The sequence below is a fragment of the Geotrypetes seraphini genome, chromosome 19 (genome assembly GCF_902459505.1).
Source record: "Geotrypetes seraphini chromosome 19, aGeoSer1.1, whole genome shotgun sequence".
Lineage (NCBI taxonomy): Eukaryota > Metazoa > Chordata > Amphibia > Gymnophiona > Dermophiidae > Geotrypetes > Geotrypetes seraphini.
The window spans coordinates 8,996,274-9,015,573 of record NC_047102.1 but is presented as its reverse complement, the minus strand read 5'-3'; the positions used below and the strand labels follow the sequence as shown (position 1 = coordinate 9,015,573).

At 41.5% G+C, this 19,300-nt stretch overlaps 1 protein-coding gene across 4 annotated transcripts in view; it reads left to right on the top strand.

Moving 5' to 3' along the window:
* LRRC4C (leucine rich repeat containing 4C) overlaps nt 1–19,300 on the top strand; it is a 584,836-nt gene that overhangs the window by 416,453 nt on the left and 149,083 nt on the right. Inside the window, exon 4 of one of the 4 annotated variants that reach the window (XR_004537628.1) lies at nt 1,889–2,588. The exons of the other annotated variants lie outside the window; for them this stretch is intronic. The gene's annotated coding sequence lies outside the window, so the exon portion shown is untranslated. Of the gene's footprint in view, nt 1–1,888; nt 2,589–19,300 lie in introns of those variants that run through there. 4 annotated transcript variants of the gene reach the window in all.

The window sequence follows — 19,300 nt, the reverse complement described above, 5'->3', positions numbered from 1 at the left end:
ACTCTCTTTCCAGAGCCATCAAGTCACGCGTCCCATCCTAAATACAAGGCAGGCAGAATTCAGTTTGACTTGTTACATAAATGCTACAGAACCGACGTATTTACAGTGTAAAATCTTGATGGAGCACGTTATACAAAAATTAACCCTCTCCTTTACAAAGCCATGCCAGCATCTTTAGGGCCGGCCGCGGCGGTAACAGCTTGGATGCTCCACAGTTGCCAGAGCTAAAAATGCTAGTGCAGCTTTGTAAAGGAGGGGATAAGAGAGATATTGTTCCATGAAGGATCTTCATCTTAATTTTAGAGCTGGATTGAACTGTCCTGCTCCTCTCGTTCCCCTCTTCCCTCACAGGTGGGACAATGAATTAGTGGATCACCCTCAGCAAATGGGCTGCATTAGAATTAGAGAATGACACGGGGACAAAATTTTCCCTGTCCCCATAGGAACTCAATCTCCCTGTCCCGTCCCCATGAGTTTTGTCGCTGTTGTTGTCCCTGCCCCATTCCTGTAAGCTCTGTCTTAACCACAAAACCTCAAACACATATGATTTTAAAGTGTTTGAGGCTTGTGCAGATGAGGACGGAGCTTAGGCATTGGTGGAATGAGGCATTATGACATCACAATCTGAGCTTTAGAATGTTGAGCAACTACTTAGGATTTTTAAAGGGGTTTGAAGCTTGTGCAGATGAGGCTGGAGCTTAGGCATTGGTGGAATGAGGCATTACGACATCACAATATGAGCTACAATGTTGCTACTTAGGATTTTAAAGGGTTTGAGGCTTGTGCAGATGAGGACAGAGCTTGCAGGAATGGGGCAGAGACAGGAAAATAATTTGCCGGGATGGGAAAATTAGTTCCCATGGGGCGAGGGAAAATTTGTCTCCATGTCATTCTGTAAAATTGAGCTGTTCAAATTTTTCTTCTTTGGCACTATGGGCTTGATTCTATAAGCAGTGCGTAGGATAAGCCACTAGGTGCCCCAAGAGGCCTAATGACGCCTAACTTAATTCCCTGTGGAATTAAATCGGTTTTAATTGTTGTTTGACCACACCATTAAAAACCAATTAAAAAAAAAATGTTTTAATGATCAATTTAGGTTTTGCGTGAGTTTAGGTTTTGCAATCAATTTAGGTTTTGCCCAACGACATCTGCCTGAAAAGTAGGCATGGTTAAGGGCAGAGAATTGGGGTGGTTGACTTAGACATCGCTAGGCGATACATCCGCTGGTAAATTAGGCCAGGTAAAACCTGACCATACCAGCGCCTACCACAGGGATGCCTAGCGACACCGAAGCATGCTTAGGCGTTGCTATGCATGATTCTATAAGCAGGGTCTAGTGGTTAATTGACGAGTGGACAACTAGCGCCTAGAAGTTAGGTACTGTTTATGGAATCAGGCCTTCTTTGTATACTGGTATTTTTGAGGGGAATGTTCTTCTTAGGCGTGGATCATGGAAGTGATGTCAAAGAGAGCGCCGATGCCTACGCGGGCAATAACCTCGTGCCGGAGAAGTAAAAAAAGTTATGGGGAAGGGTAGGTGTGTGTGCATGCGGCAAGGAGAGGATCGGGGGGGGGGGGGCGGAGAGAAGGAGGGGTAAGCACCCTTAGCAAGATAGCGCCCAGGGCAGACTGCCCCCCCTACACCCCCTTTATTACGCCACTGAAAGGTAGGGAGGGATGCGTATGGTAGTAATCGGATGTACAGGACTTCTTTGTTCTAGATACTTCATACTGGGCTAATTCATCACCAACTAGCTTTCTTGGGATGCGAAAAGACTGTATTGGAAATGGGTATGTTGGGGACTGTTTACGGATACATTATTCTTGAATTAATACAGCTGCGATCAATTGTTTTGCTATGTATATTTACACATGTGATTATTCATAGGTAGAAAGCCTAGAAACATGATTGCAGTTGAAGGTCAAATGGCCCATCCAGTCTGCCCGTCCGCGGCATCCACCAACTCTTCTCCTCCTCCATAACAGACAATTCACAAAGAAGACTAGCCAACATAAGAGTCCATTCTGGCACTACAAACGGTTGAGGAGGAGTTAAAAATGGCTAGTGCTGCATTCTGATTGGCCATATCCAATGTTCCACTTTCTGATGCTTTATTCTTTAGTGACCAATCAGTTTTGATTCATGTGACCATATTCTATAGTTTCTGAAAGTCATAATGTGTTGTTGGGTTTTTTTTGTATAAGATATATATTCATATTACTCTCATTTGCCTATGGAGTAGAAATCTGCTCATTTAATTTGATCAGAGCTACTATATATTGCCAATACGCTCTCTGCCAGTTTCAGTTCTCTTTCTCTGCTATGTCAAAATTTAATGAAAGGAGCATTATGTATCATTAAATGTCATTATAGATGATTCCTTCCTCTAATCTGCAGTTGAAAGACATTTAAAAAATAATAGAAGTAATGGTTTCCCATGGCCTTTTCAGCAAACTTAAAATTCAGACATCAACTGAGTCGACTTTGCCCGTAGACATTGTGGGCTCATCAGAGTAGCTGAAAAGCTATCTGTCAAACATCTGTCTCAGATATCCCAGACACAATATATGGAAATCTAGATAGAAGGAACTCATGCCATCTTTTATCAAGCAGTAGTAGAGAGTTTTACTGAGGGCCGGCGAAGTAAATGCTCCAACGTTCTTTCAGTTCCTATGAGCATTGAAGCATTTGCGCGGTATAACTCCCTACTGCTGCTTGATAAAAGGAGCCCACCGTCTCCAAAGACAGCTCAGAGTAGAGTATAGCAGTTGTACAAGAGGATCTAGAATTAGAAAGGCTAAGGATAAGCGGCACAAGAGATAATTGAATCATACTATGATGTCCTTCTACTAAAATGCCTGTGTGTGTTTACCGCAGCTTCTAATGACTTACTGGAGTATGAAACTTTGCCAGGTCCCAAGCGGAAATAAAGAGAATGCATGCAAAATTTAGAAAAGAATATTATAGACAGAAATCCATTCTTGAATGTTCGCAGGTTTCTACTTGATATTCCTGAACTAAAATGCAGAGAGGGATGCATGGGACAAACTTAGTGGTACAAAAATGTTTTTTTTACATTGTGGAAATTAAGAACCATAAAAACATATTTTGATCCTTTATCGTTCAAACTATTGGTGCAGGCATTAGTTTTATCTGTTTTAGATCATTGTAACATCATCTATTTAGGAGCACCCCCAAAAATTCTAAGGAAATTAAGGATAATTCAGAATACAGCTGTTCGATTGATTTTTGGTTTAGAAAAGAACGACCATATCAGTCCATATTATCGTTTCCTTCATTGGCTGCCTTTGGAGGCAAGAGTATTATTCAAATTTTCCTGTATCTGCTTTAAGCTGATATCGGGATTGTCTCCAGCTTACCTTTTTCCTCATTTTGTGTTGCATAAACCATCAAGAGAAACTAGGAACGTCTACTTATTTGCTTATCCAAAAATTAACGGATGTAGATATAAGACCTTCTTAGATTGGACCCTGGCATTTCAAGCTGGTAGGCAACAATCTTGGTTAAGTAAATGTATTCAGTAAGCTACGTTATCGGGAATTAATTAAGACCACTTTGTTCGATAAGTTTATTACTTAGTGAGTTTTATTATTGAAATTATATTTTACAATTATTTGTATTTTTTACTGTATTATTGTATTTCGCTGTTTGTCCAGCTCTTTTTAGTGTAAACCGCCTAGAACTTTTGGTTATGGCGGTATAAAAGAATAAAGTTATTATTATTATTAAATTTATTCTGTTCTACTCGCCAGCATTTTTGTAAATTCATTTGTGATCTTTTTTTCTTTGATTTGTTTTGCTTCTCTGCTTCTATCTCATTTGCATCATAATGCTTTCCAACACAGCAATGAAGGTGTCGTGTTTAATTTACCTAATGAATATATGATCATTTACATTTTACTCAGATTGCCCTTTCGCTTGATGAGGCATTAACTTTCAAGCAGATTCCTATCATCTTCAATTTGCTTACAGGAGAGAAAGGGTCTTCAGGAACTCTGCATTGGCAGAGTAACTGAAAACGAGATCAAATTTGATGACAGTTTACTGTCAAGAAGTATCTGAACAGTCACTGAAATTAAATGGGTGGTCTCATAGGACTGACTTTTCCCCCAGCTGTATATTAAAGGAAGAGCACAGACTCCCCATGGGTCAACATGCAAGTCATTGGTCAATCTACTCTTGAAGCCGTTATGGTATTATCAGATCAATTGCATTCAAAATAGTAGAATCACTCTCATATTTGCAAACTAATTTTTATCTGCAACGATGAGGGAGATTACAGCTAGAATAAAATAAATATTAACAGAGGAATGACAGGCTGATTTGGTGTCTGAATGGTGACGATGACAGCCATGTTGAGGCCCTAGTTTGAAGCACAGAAACATAGAAATGGCCCAACCGCAGTAACCTTTATCTTCTCCTCTCCCTATTGGCTAAGGTTCTTAACATTTGCATCTTCTCTTGCTATAGGCTAAGGCTCTTTACAACTGCATTGTGATGTCATAGAACTTTATGGTTATAGAAACATTGTAACATGATGGCTGATAAAGGCCAAATGGCCCATCCAGTCTACCCATCCGCAGTAACCATTATCTCTTTCTCTCTCCGAGAGATACCACATGCCTATCCCAGGCCCTCTTGAATTCAGGCACAGTTTTTGTCTCCACCACCTCTTCCAGCACAGGTCTACCGCTTTGATTTTTCTAGGGCAGGAGATGCTATCGAGTCCTTGGGCCACACTCGGCCAGTCAGGATTTCAAGATACCCACAATGAACTTGCCTGAGATAGATTTGCATATAAAGGAGGAAGAACATGCAAATTTATCTCATGCATATTCATTGTGGATATCCTGAAACCCATATTGGCCCGTTATGTCCCGACTGTGTTGAGAACCCCCTACTCTAGAGGTTTTATTCACAACCTATGGGGTTAAAGGGAATCCTGGGTCAATAGCTGCACCTGGTGTTTTTTTAGGTTTACTCATCACTTGACATTCTGAGGTAATTGCATAGGGCTTATTTATATATTTATTGGGACTTGATTTATTAACCACCTTTCTGAAGAGATTTGCACAAAATGGTGTGCAAGTATAGCATAGAAGTGAAAACTTTCAGAATAGGCAATAGAATCAAATCGAAAATCTCAAATACAGTACAGTGGTGCCTCACACAACGAACTTAATTGGTTCCAGGAGCAAGTTTGTTATGCGAAAAGTTCGTTATGTGAAACGCGTTTTCCCATAACAATACATGTTAAAAAAAATAATTCGTTCTGTAGCATAAAATATGCTAAGATGACATAAAAAAAGATAAATTTTTTGTTATTATTTTTATTTAGATACATCTAAAAACATACCGTATTTGCCGGCGTATAAGATGACTTTTCAGTACCTTAAAATCCTCCCCAAAGTTGGGGGTCGTCTTATACGCCGGGTACTGTTTACATGCCCTTACTTTACATGCCCTAACATCTCCTTCTTTACCTCCTTACGGTGCTTACGGTAAGTCCTCCTGGCCCTGGCGACCCCCCCCCCCTAGTTGTTCGGGCCAGGAGGGAGCCTAAATCCTCCTGGCCACGGCGACCCCCTAACCCCACCCCGCACTACATTACGGGCAGGAGGGATCCCAGGCCCTCCTGCCCTCGACGCAAACCCCCCTCCCCCCAACGATCGCCCCCCCCCAAGAACCTCCGACCGCCCCCCCAGCCGACCCGCGACCCCCCTGGCCGACCCCCACGACACCCCCACCCCCCTTCCCCGTACCTTTCTGTAGTTGGCCGGACAGACGGGAGCCAAACCCGCCTGTCCGGCAGGCAGCCAACGACAGAATGAAGCCGGATTGGCCCATCCGTCCCAAAGCTCCGCCTACTGGTGGGGCCTAAGGCGCCTGGGCCAATCAGAATAGGCCCGGGAGCCTTAGGTCCCTCCTGGGGGCAGGGCCTGAGGCACATGGTCGGGTTGGGCCCATGTGCCTCAGGCCCCGCCCCCAGGAGGGACCTAAGGCTCCCGGGCCTATTCTGATTGGCCCAGGCGCCTTAGGCCCCACCAGTAGGCGGAGCTTTGGAACGGATGGGCCAATCCGGCCTCATTCCATCGTTGGCTGCCTGCCGGACAGGCGGGTTTGGCTCCCGTCTGTCCGGCCAACTACAGAAAGGTACGGGGAAGGGGGGTGGGGTGTCGTGGGGGTCGGCCAGGGGGGTCGCGGGTCGGCTGGGGGGGCGGTCGGAGGTTCTTGGGGGGGGCGGTCGTTGGGGGGGGAGGGGGGTTTGCGTCGAGGGCAGGAGGGCCTGGGATCCCTCCTGCCCGTAATGTAGTGCAGGGTGGGGTTAGGGGGTCGCCGTGGCCAGGAGGACTTGGGCTCCCTCCTGGCCCGATATTGTCGGGGAGTTGGGGAATCGGCGGGGCAAGAGGGCTTGGGCTCCTTTTTGCCCCGATCGTGTCGGGGAGTCGGGGGGGCAAGAGGGAGCCAGGCGGAGAGAGGGCAGTTAAGCGCAGTGTCTGCGCGGAAGGATGCAGCTCGGGCGACTTCGTTGTGTGAAACGAAGTTTGTTGTAGGGAGCAAGACATAAAGTTCGTTGTGTGCAGCGTTCGCTGTGTGAGGCGTTCGTTATGCGAGGCACCACTGTAGTTGCTTATTCAATATAGTTTAAACATAACATAACATCGTACTTATAAACTGCATAACCGTAAGTTTAATGCGGTGAACAAAAGATTAAAAATAACATAACCTAATTCGCTAAATATTTTGAAAAAAGAGGAGTTTTCAGTTAAGTTCTAAAGTGCTTGTAAGAGCAAGCACTACATAACAGTGGCCTAAATTCCCTGTCACCAAAAGGAGCCTGAAATGCTAATGTATGTTCCAAGGATTTCTTGCTCTTACAACCTTTAGCAGACGGAAAATTAAACAATGCATGTGATTCTCTCCTATGTTTATGGAATGCTATGAGAAATCTATTGGTCAAATAGTTTGGAACAATACCATACGCAACTTTGTAACAAAGACAACCCAGCTTAAACAAAACAGGCGCCTCCATTGGAAGCCAATGCAACTCGCGGTAGAAAGGAGTCACATGATCATATTTCTTTAGACCATAAATTAATTTGACCCCCGTATTTTGAATCAGTCTAAGCCTAGCCATCTCCTTCTTGGCACATGTTGCAATAGTCGGGGAAGACTTAGAAGTAACGACTGAACTAAAAGTTTAAAGGCCAGAAACTCAAAATATTATTTTACGCTACGCAGCTTCCACAATGTGTAATAACCCTTCTTAGGGCACTCATGGCATAGTGAGGGTGAAAGGCGCCTGGGGCAGAGGCACCCCTCCCTGCCCTCTTCTCCGCCCCCACAACACACACTCCTTCCACGCCCCCTCCTGCCATCCGTCTTCATCTGTAGAAGCCTCAAACACTTTAAAATCATAAATGTTTGAGGTTTGTGTGGTTAAGGCAGAGTTTAGAGGAATGGGGCAGAGAGGCTGTGACAAAACTCGCGGGGATGGGGGGAAAAATTTGTCCCCATGTCATTCTCTAATCGTTATCTGCATGCAGATCTGTAATGATGACTGGAGAGGAGGAAACAACTCTTCCACTGTACTAGCCCAAGTCTACAACGAAAAGAGAATGATCTGTTGTGCTCAGCTGTTGAATATAAAAAGCCTTTTTTTTTTTTTTTTTGTCTCAGTCTGTTGATATGACTCCATGGCAGTGTAATAGGGCTGAATGCAATATTTCCATTTCCCGCATTTAAAAATCACATTTTTTTAGTACCCATTAACGTTCTGCATGACTTTTAGCTTTTTTATTGTGGTGAAATGGGGTGGAGAATGCTTCAAATAAAAATCAAAGACCTTGAATGGTACCAAGACATATATCCCCACAGGGAAAAGTACGGAGCCATTGCTACCTTCTGATTTCCCTCACAAACTCAGAAACCACCTAATGCTGCCTACTAGAAATCTGCATTATAATTTAGCATAATTTATTTGGTTTGATACTAAAGGGAAGATACGCTATTGAGAAATAAAACTGTGTTTTAAATGAGCAGTGATAACCTTTTGCATCAACTTATTATTTTTAACGCTTTCCTGTCTGATGTTTATAGTCCCAGCTGCGGCTGGAACCTAAGTAACAAGACAATATTTGTCAATTCCCTTCTACCTCCTTAGTTGGGTGGGGCTCATTCTCAGACTTTTAATACCACGGGACCATTTTCTTCTATGAGATGAGAGACCATATCATAATTAGTCTTGGCTTAACCTTCCACTCTGAGTCTTCGTGGGCTTGCATTCAACAAATATTATTCTTGGCAAGCCAAGAATTCATTTACCTCAATATTTGTGTGGTGCTCATGCAGGGCTTCGCACAAAACAAAAGAACGTATTTCAATTAAGTGCTATAATGTAGAATAAATAATTATTGTGATCTAATCGGTCAGCTCATAACTTTTAGGAACTTCCATGAACTGCCACTGATCCACCCCTGGTCACACCTCCTTTTAGATTCGCACATTGGACATAGCGCATGATACTTTGGGTTAGACTCACTAAGGACACCGATCATGTCCCGACAACTTTGTGACCCCGACCCGATTCACTAATCTTACTCCCGATCCCATCCGCCACCGATCCACACATGCAAATGAGGGGGAATGGCATGCAAATCTAGGAATGCAGCGATTTTCAGGAACACCGACTGAGCTGGCCAATCAAACAATAAGTGATTGCTGAGGACCAGTCACTCGTGTCTTTTCCGACTGCCCTGCTCTCTGCTCCGACTCTCCTCTTGCCGCCCTGCTCTCTGCCCTAACTCTCCTCTTGCCACCCTGCTCTCTGTCTCGACTCACCGCCCTGCTCTCTGCCTCGACTCTCCTGCCATTCCCCACAGTACGAGCCTGTGGTTTTGACCCACGGGTTTAAAGTGGGTTAAAACCATGAGCTCACAAAGTAAAAATGTTTCAAGCTCTGTAAGCATGCGCAGACCATCTACAGGCAAAGAAGATGGTCTGTGCATGCGTCGGGATTGCTCTTCAGCAATCCCTGCAGTCGGTTGGGAGTGTGATTCCAATTACCCTCATTTGCATGAGGACGCTTCGTGAATCAGCCCCCTGGCCACGGATCGCTTATGGATCGGATCCGTGGGCTTAGTGAATCTAGCCCTTTGTGTGATACACCTACCAAATTCTGTGTGTAACTTCTAATTGATACCAACTAGAGTCAATTAAGTGTTTATTGCACATATTTGAACCAGGGGCATAGTCGGACCTCAGATTTTGAAGAGGCCTGAGTCCAAAGGGGTGGGGGTCACAATTTGGCCCCACCCCTCTCTGCACAGCCATTGAACTTCAACCCCCACATAAATCTGTTTGGGTTTTGTTTTGTTTTTTAAGTTATCCATCATGAAAATTCATGGAATACGTTTTCATATATTTGCTCTATTATCCAAGTTGCTTATCATAGTTCTTTCTCTTAGTTACCCTGGAAACCACAACTGTTGGGGGTTCATAAGAACTAGACTTGGTAGGGTTACCACATGGCTCCAGAAAAAGGAGGACGGATTGAGACATCCGGGTTTTACTTAACTGGATGTCTCAATCCAACCTCTTTACTTTCACTGCTTTCACTGGAAGTAAAACCCGGATGTCTCAATCCGTCCTCCTTTTTTCTGGAGCCATATGGTAACCTTAGGACTTGGAAACCACTGATCTAATCTATGATCTGGAAAATAAGCATTGCAAACATTCATACCTACTTACCCTACTAATAAATCCCGGGCTCCATTAGCAAACTGACGAGCTGAGCTTTTAAATGATCTACAGTAATTAAAGCAGAATAGACTCCACAATATTTACTAATTAAAATCACAACTCAAAGCCTGAGAAAGCTTGGCCAGCAGTAATAAGGGGGAGGGATGGATTATTAAGGGTTGCTTTGATAATGATGTGTTTGTGGGAAAGTTTAAGTGGAATGAAATTTGCAGGTTTACACATCTGTCAACCCCAGGGGATCTTTCTTTTTTTTTTTTTCTTAGCTTTTAATTCTTTCATTTGCTTTGCATATGGTATCCCCTGCTAAGAACACCCTTAGGCACTCTTTATGGTAAATTACTTAACAATTATGTCAGATAGCACCCTTTAATTAAACACTTGTAATATGATTCCATTCCCCTCCCCCCCAAAAAAAAAATGCCGTGTGTTTAAGGTTTTCAAGTGAATCTCCATTTTTTTCCCTTCCACCTTCATTACATTACAGATTGCCAGACACAAATGTTACTCAAACTTGCTTCCAGATTACAGGAAACACTCCTTTTACTAAAGCACAATAGCGGTTATTAGCGCAGGGAGCCACGCTGAATGCTCCGCGCTGCTCCCGACGCTCATAGAGTTCCTATGAGCGTCGGGAGCAGCGCGGAGCATTCAGCACGGCTCCCTGTGCTAATAACCGCTATCCAGGGGGGATAGTAAATTATTTACTACATTTATGTGTAATCTGCAACAACACCCTCCATATTTCATGGCCTTTGAGCCATCCAAAAGTGCAATCTTTACAGGGGCAACTGGTTCAAGCGGAGCACATAACAAATTGTGGGCTGGGACGCCTCTCCGATGTTATACAAGATACATCATCATGCTTCTAAAAAGCTGTTAGTAGGAGAGATCAAAGATACTAAGCTAGGTTGGCTAGCTGCAATATCACCTAGTTGAAGAAACATAAATTTTGTTTTAATTTCAGTGTTGTTGGCCAGCCTCCCAGTGATTTCCCGGTTATTATTAGATAAAGCTATTGTTTGGCTTTCCATCACACCTGATTGACTTAAACTGGAATGCAGCCTGGCTACACATCAGGTTCGCTTAAGCTAGTACTTTGCCAATATAAACTTCTCTCTCTCAGCCCAATCTTCTTTCTTTTCATTCCCTTACCTGTCTTCCTTTGCGATGGGCAAATGCATGTTAAGAAGTAGTCAAAAATATTAAAGTTCAAGGTTCATGCAATCATTATTAATTCAATTCATCACCATTTAAGGATCCTGGGAATATAATGCAGTAATTCTTCCTTCCTTTATTTTATAGAAAGATTGCTTAGCTCATCATTGATCCTTTATATTGATTTTTATTTATTATGTTATTTATTTTATTAGTTTAAACATTGTTATGTTTTTGTTAAATATTATTAAAATGCTGAGCCAAAGCACTTATTTAGCTGAAGCTCTGTCGGCTAGGGACCTCTGATGACATGTTTTGCCCCAGCTTCAGGGAACCAGTTAGAAAACTTTCAGTCTCTTTGAAGAGAAAAATGGGGTCTGGTCTCTTATAATGTAATTTCTTAAGAATTTAGACTGCTTGTTTTTTTTTTTTTTTTTTTTTTTTTTAAGAGTTCTGGTCTCTTATAAGCATTATAAGAGACCAGATCCCATTTTTCTCTTAAGAGATTGAAAGTTTTGTAACTGGTTCCCTGAAGCAGAATCAAAATGTGGCATGTCGGGACCAAAAACAGATAAGTGCATTACTTACCATTCAGGGGAGAGATATAGTTGTTGTTGCATTATTAGAGATTTAATCTCCCTTATTCAACTGAATAAGTTTTTCTTATGTCCCTGTTTTATTTTTTGTTTGTTTTGACTAGGAATACCTGGTAGCATATTTTGAACGGATGAAGATGGTGGGCATGATATTTAGCTGGCAGCCCTTAGCATTTGGTGGCCCACTGCCAGTGCTAAAACCCAAATATTCAATGCTAGGCCGTATCCAAGTCTCAGCATTGAATTTCTGCATTTGCGGAGCTCACGAATGCATAGCAGTTAAGTGTGATATTCAGAACTTAACCAGATGTAAGGTAGGGTTACCATATTTTCCTTCGGGAAAATCTGGACCCATGGCCACGCCCCCAGGACCATCCAGTTCCGCCTCTGACACACCCTGTTCTGCTCTCCATCCCTGCCCTCAGACGGCATCCGCGCATGCATGGATGCGATGCAGTGATGCCCCTTCCCAATGCAATTTTGTCAGAAAGCTTTACAAAACCTCGACAAAGGGCTGGGTTTTGAAAAGCCGTCCGGATCCCCAGATATGTCCTCAAAAGGGAGGACATGTTCGGGGGAAATCCCTAGACCCAGGAAGCCACGTCCTATTTGTGCAGTGACCTTGGCCAAGTGCTGACACTCCCCCTGGAAATGCTTCAGTGCTAACCGCTAATTTTCAACGGCCATGCGCACAGGTTAGCGCATGCGCCTTTGGCTGCAATACATAGAATCCAGCCAGAGATCATATGTTGTTGTCATGGAAACCGCACATCTATATGAGAACACACAGATCAGTATATGAGAGGCAAAGTGACTTGTAGTTTAAAAAAAATGCCACACACAAAAAAAAAACTACACTGCTTCTAAGCTTCAGTTGGTGATTAATCCATTTTTCAATGTAATTGTGAAGGTGTCTTGAAGTATTTAGTCACACAGGGCAGAGAGCATATTGGTTACATAAAATATAGACTGCTATTAATAATAGCCAGACTTTTCCCATGTAGTAAGGCTGATCAATCTTTACCCTGGCTCAAGAAGAATATTTGTTGTGACCACAAACCGTGTGTTTTCCTCTCTATTAGTAGACTTTTGAATTGGAATAATCAGGGGCCATTTGTAAGACTGGAGGAAGAAAGACATTTGAGAAATTGACCTTTGGCAACAGAATGTAGTAGAGGCCTCAATAAGCTATATTTTATCCAAGGGCTTACAGGATTTTGCTAGCAATATCTCTGCTTTTTGTTATTTTACTCCATGTAGAAGGCTAGTAGACAATATATAATAGAGTAGAGTATGATATAATATTTTTTTATATTGCTTTGGCACTTATTTTTGAAGCATAATAATGATTCAAAGTAATCAAATGGATGCCCATGTGCTTGAAACATGTAAATCCTGATTTTTACAAAGGCAGAAAAGGGATATCCAACACTGAGGTGTGCCCAAATAGCAAAGGAGCAGGTTGTAGGGCACAAAATCAGGATCTCCAACAGCAATTACCAAATGGAAAGAAACATCCAAGCCTAAAAATAAGGATGTTCCAAGTAGAGAATGACACAGGGACAAAACTTTTCCCCATTCCTGCGGGAACTCATTTTCCTGTTCCTGCCCAATTCCTGCAAGCTCCATCCTCACCTGCACAAGACTCAAACCCTTTAAAATCCTAAGTAGCAACATTCTAGAGTTCAGATTGTGATGTCATAATACCTCATTCTACCAATGCCTAAGCTCCGTCCTCATCTGCACAAGCCTCAAACCCTTTAAAGTCAAAAGTAGTAACATTCTAGAGCTCAGATTGTGATGTCATAATACCTCATTCCACCAATGCCTAAGCTCCATTCTCATCTGCACAAGCCTTTTCAACATCCCCTCATATGTAATCAAAAGTGAGCCAAGTATAGGACAATCAAGCCATTGTGACATCACTGATGAGATTGGCTCTTATTGGTGGAATGAAGCATTATGACATCTCAATCCCAGCTCTGGTTACAAGCTACAGTGGCAAAATAACGCTCAGAATTTAGGAAGTCGGTTGGTTAGGATGAGAACATTTCCTCGTAAAGAAGATGAATCATTGTTAAAGCAATCAACAGGATCAGGTATCATCAGCATAGGTATTTGGCAAACTCATAGGGTAATCCTTACCATAAAGGCTCTTCCCAGTGACATGTAAAGCTTCAAAATGGCAGAGTCCTTGAAAAATGACACTAAATTTGAAAAGGTCCAATCGGCTCCACTTCCTTACTATGGATATTTAATTATTGATCAAGATATCTGACAATGGATGTAGCCATTACAAAAACACACCACTCTATTGTCATTGGAACAAAGAAGGCTGCCCTAGCTTTATCCAAGTACCAATCAGAATATCACTGTTGCGTAGGTAAGCGCCGGTGGATGCTGAGTACCCGGATCTTCAGTTACTGGTATGTGAATATGGGTATAAAAAAAGCCCATGGTGTTCAGTATCTAAAACAAAAACCGCTTGCCTGCTTGCATTTCATAGTCAAAGGCACGCATTTCTCAACATAATGATCTAATTGACCAATAAGCTGATTGATCTAATAAGATGCAATTGCAAGGAAATGAAGAACTTCCAAAAGAAGTTGGTTGATGATTATAATTGGGTTGCAACTACAAGCATTTGTGATTCCTCTGGTAATTGTATTTACATAAGAACATAAGAATTGCCGCTGCTGGGTCAGACCAGTGGTCCATTGCGCCCAGTGCTCTAAATGAGTCCAGCCTCACCTGTGTACTTTCCAGTTTAGCAGGAACTTGTCCAACTTTGTCTTGACTCCCTGGAGGGTGTTTTCCCCTATTTGAATCCCTGGAGGGTGTTTTCCCCTATAACAACCTCCGGAAGAGCATTCCAGTTTTCCATCACTCTCTGGGTGAAGAACTTCCTTATGTTTGTACAAAATCTGTCCCCTTTTAACTTTAGAGAGTGCCCTCTCGTTTTTTCTGCTTTGGAGAGGGTGAACAACTTGTCTTTATCTACTAAGTCTATTCCCTTCATTATCTTGAATGTTTCGATTATGTCCCCTCTCAGTCTCCTGGGTTATGCAAACTCCAAGGAAGACGTGAATGTCTCAGACTTGCCTGAAACAGGAATGAGATGGGCGAACTTCCCTTAAAGACTTTACCACCCTTGTATTTACCGTGCTGAAAACTAGTTTAGCTATACTAACAATGTGTTGTTAATGATCAAAGTGGGCAACATCATGGTATAAATCTGGCTATATAATGAAGGAGCTGCTTTGAATACTTTATATTTTTGAGCGCTTGTATTTTCATCTAATGGTTTGACTTCCTATGACAATTATCATTATTTCTGTCCAATTTTCTCTCTCAAGTAGCTTTGACACAGATCAATGCATCTTACTGTCTTTTTATGGTGCCGCAACACTAGATACTGACAGCTGGAAATCTTAATTGGTCCAATGACAGAAAATGTAATGACTGTTCACAGAATCACTTATTCTGTCTGACCTTGCCTGTAAATCAAAGGTAAATGTTCATTTTATTTTGTGACATGAATGTTGCCACAAGGGGGGGGGGGAAGGGACAGTATTAAAAAAAAAAAAAAAAAAATCAAGGCCAGCCAACAGAGAGGGCTTTTTTTTGTATTTTTCTCTAAACATGCTATTTTATTTTTTTACTTTTTTGTTAATATTAATCAGGGCATTGTAGATACCTCTGTAGGTTTGATTTTATTCTCTACACGTGGCTGCATCAGTCATCTTTCTATTGATTAAGGCATTGGTGTCAGAATGGGGGGAGCCACAGGTGTTGTGGTACCCCCCAATTTTCCTTTTATTCACCTCATGAAGTTTTCATTTTCTCACCTCCCACCTCTGGACAGTGACAGCACAAGAGGGGATCCACTCTGATTGAAATTTATCATTTGGTATGCTAACTCTTGTTAGAAAATATTATTTTCTATTATGGAAGCTTTGAACAATTAGGCCATAGTTTGACCTTTCCTCCTTCAGGCTATTGGTACAGTCACTTATTCTAAGCACTTTAGATTATTGCAACATCCTTTATTTGTCAATCTGTAAGAAAAACATCAAGAGGTTGCAAGTCATTCAAAATACCGCTGTTTGTTTGATATTCAGTCTGAAAAAATTCAACCATGTGACAAAATATTACCCAAAATTGCACTGGCTGCCAATTGATATGAGAATATTGTTTCAGTTTGGTTGTATATGTTTTAAGTCTCTACATGGTCTTTTACCAAGTTATTTTCTTGACCACTTTGAATTTATTAATAGAAAACACCCTACACGGGATTTGCGGATATTTGACTTTCCATCTATTAAGGGATGTGTTTACAAACGATTCTTTGGCAGAATTCTCTTATCAGGCCGGTATATGGGATAAACATCTTGGTAATTCGATATTAAGTTCTAACACCTATCTGGCATTTAGAAAATTGATAAAAACATACTTGCTTGGTAAATTGTTTAACTAATGGATTGTAATTTACTGTGAATGTCCGAGACGTAACTGCGTGATACAGGCATATTGATATGTTATCCCCTTCCCTCCATTCACTACTCATTCCAGAAAATTAGTCAGTTCTACTATCTCCTGTAGCTATTCACTTTAAAGATTTGGTCAGTAGTTGAGTTCTCTTCTGCTTGCTTTGGTCAACATTCTCTACAATGAAAAAGTACAACTCAATGGAACTTGAGCACAACAAAAACAGTTGTTCCTACGTAAACATATTTTGAATAGTTGCAATCTGGGATGCTTTTAATCAGACCAATTTTTACGGCATATGAGTTTGAGGTGACAGAGCTCCCTTCAAGTCGTGTCAAGAAGTCAAATGCACGCAATCCAAATTGATCATAAATCCTGCAAATCAAAGGGTCTCCCAGTCCTGACTCGAACGATATCTGATCAGTTTCCCGATTGTTTTAACTTCTCTTCAATCCCCCTCCTCTTTTGGCCCTCTCCAGGGAGTGAAAAGACTGTCTTACATGACATGAGCATTCAGAGTCGGACCTGCTTTGTGAGCAAAAATGGCTCTTTTTTTTTTTTTTTTCATCTACAGACCACTGCCGCTTTCATTGGTGAGAGATACAGGGCCCATTCTGTGCAGAAAAGTTCACAGCTGTCAGGCACTGGGCTTCCGCCAGATTTGCAGTTCCTGATTTCAGCTGGGAAAGGAGGAAACCGGCGAGTTAATCTTACCATGAAATACATAATGGTTCGGGCATAAAATCGTCTGCAAAGTCAACAAATAAATAAATAAACGTGAGATGAGCCTTTCAAGGAGTCTGATCTCAGTCGTAGAAGCCACCCCAGAACGTTCAGTCCTCGAGGTTTTCTTTGTGCCCTGCTTTGACCAAGCTTTGCACACAGATTATTGAAATGTTTTCTGCATCTTTAAAGCGAGCGCTCTTCCTTTTAGGTGCCTTTTATGGCATAAAAAACGCTGAACTATAATTGCTTCTCGATTGCGGTAGATATTAGAAAACCGAGGCCATTCTTTTTTATCTCATTGCAAACTACCCGTGTATTACAGTATTCAGCCGAAGAGTAAAAAATTACTTTTCACTGCTGTGCTGCAAAGATGTTTTTTTGGAGACCTGATCTCTTCCAGTCCCTGCCCCCAAGGGACAAAATAGCTCTTCTGATGAGGTGCTGCCCAGACAGTACACAGTCTGATGCTTTGCAGCTCTGTTTTTTTTGTAATGCGAGAACAGTTTGCAATTCCATTCACACTAGTGCCTGGTCATAGGTCCATCGATTTTAGGGAATCTAGCACTGGCTGCTACCCATGGCTAAACAGCATTTTTAAAAGCCTCCATTTCCTATGTGTTGACCTCCCGCTGTCTTCAGGCAAAATAAAACAACCACAAAACAACAATAAAATAATGTAAATAAGAGAGAGAAATCAACAAAAAAGACCTATGGAACATCCCAAACAGATTATTTTTAAAAAGAGTGGTTTTATAACAATTTATTTAGAGATATATATATTTTTTTGTAAAGCCACATAGGTGGCCTAAGGGGTCAATTTTGAAAATAATTTAACAGAAGAGATTGGGGGGGAGGGAAATCATCAAAGGGCACTACTGTGTTAGCACGCGCTAACGATTGTTGCACGCTAATTGTGTTAGCATGTGGTAAAGATTGGTGTGTTCTAAATGCTAACGATGTCTGTCAAGCCCTTTCCCTTGTTTAAAAGTAGACTGAAAACCCACCTTTTTGATATAGCCTTCAATGGTGTAATTTTAGAAACATGAAAAGCAGGGAAGGAGACAGAGTACAAATCACACAAAGAGCAAAACAAAAGCCCAAAGGGCCTTCAAGTTCCGAGCAGTCAGACTTCAATTTATTGATGGACCCGACACTGGCCGTGTTTCAGATACTTACCTGTGTCAGGGGTCAGTCAACAGAAAAGTAAATGAAGGCAATCATCCAACATGGAATCCTGCCAATGATGTAAATTTGAGTAAAATTCTGCCTAAAATAGAAAATCAGGCATGTAGTTTTGGTTTTGGTACGAGCAGACATTGATGGTTCGCTGACACACCCAAATTTCTCTTTTAGGCAGAATTTTACTCAAATTTACACCATTGGCAAAATTCCATGTTGGATGGTTGTATTCATTTATTTTTCCATCGACTTGACCACTGACGCAGGTAGGTATGCCGAAACACAGCTCGTGTTGGTTCCATCAATAAACTGAAGTCTGATTGCCTGGAACTTGAAAGCCCTTTCAATGGTGCCCTAATTGAAACTGCCTAGCAATGCTTTAACTAGCATACGCACCTAAACTATGTAACAATTTATTTAAAACATTTTTAATCTGCCTTTATTCAAGGTGGCTTGCAAGTTTCCATACAGAATAGAATTACAAAATAAAAAGACATACATTAAGTAGAGGAAAATACAGAGTTACAGTAGTCTATTTTCATAGTCACAATATGAATGCATTCAAACTGTTCTTGAGTATCATCGTTCTTCACTTTAATAAACCATTACCTGTTCGAACCTAATTGAAACCACTGTTATGTATTCACTTAAAAAAAAAAAAAAAATTGAAGAAATAAGTAGGTTTTAAGTAACTTCTGAATTGCAGGAGATTTAAAAAAAACAAAACGTAATGTTCCCGACAATGTGTTCCACAACTGTGGCCCAGCTAACGAGAAGCAAGAACTCTTAATTCGAACATGGCATGGTAATTGACTGCACTTTTGAAGTTAATTGAATAGTTAATTAAAAAAATTAAAATTAAAAGTTAGGCATGGAATTCCAGTCTAAGTCGGGCATTTTCCAATGCCTAACAGTGCCTACCTGAAAAGTAGGCATGGTTGTCTTAGGAATTGGTAAGATAGGCCCGGTGAAACCTGGCCTAATAGATAGACACCTGCCTCTAGGATGCCTTGTAGGCACACTTATGCGCCATTAAGAGAATCTGGCTCTTTGTGCTTTTGTTTTGTAATTGCATAAAAGGCATTTTAGGTGCATGAGCATGTGAAAATGCATTTCTAAAGTTACTTTCCACATTATAGTTTCCTTTGTTATTTTTCAGTAGATCACCAGGAGAATGTCACAGAGATCAGAGTCGATGCTATGGTTTACAGCACGGGGAAAGATGTTTTAAAAAGTTATTTTCAGGGACAAAATAGTGTTATTGCAGAAGAAAGAAGCTCTTCAAAAAATATGTGTAGGAAAACAAGAACCCATTAAGGAGCAGTTTTATGAGTGGGGGCCTCCTTTTAGGCGCTTCAGTACTGCAAGGTGA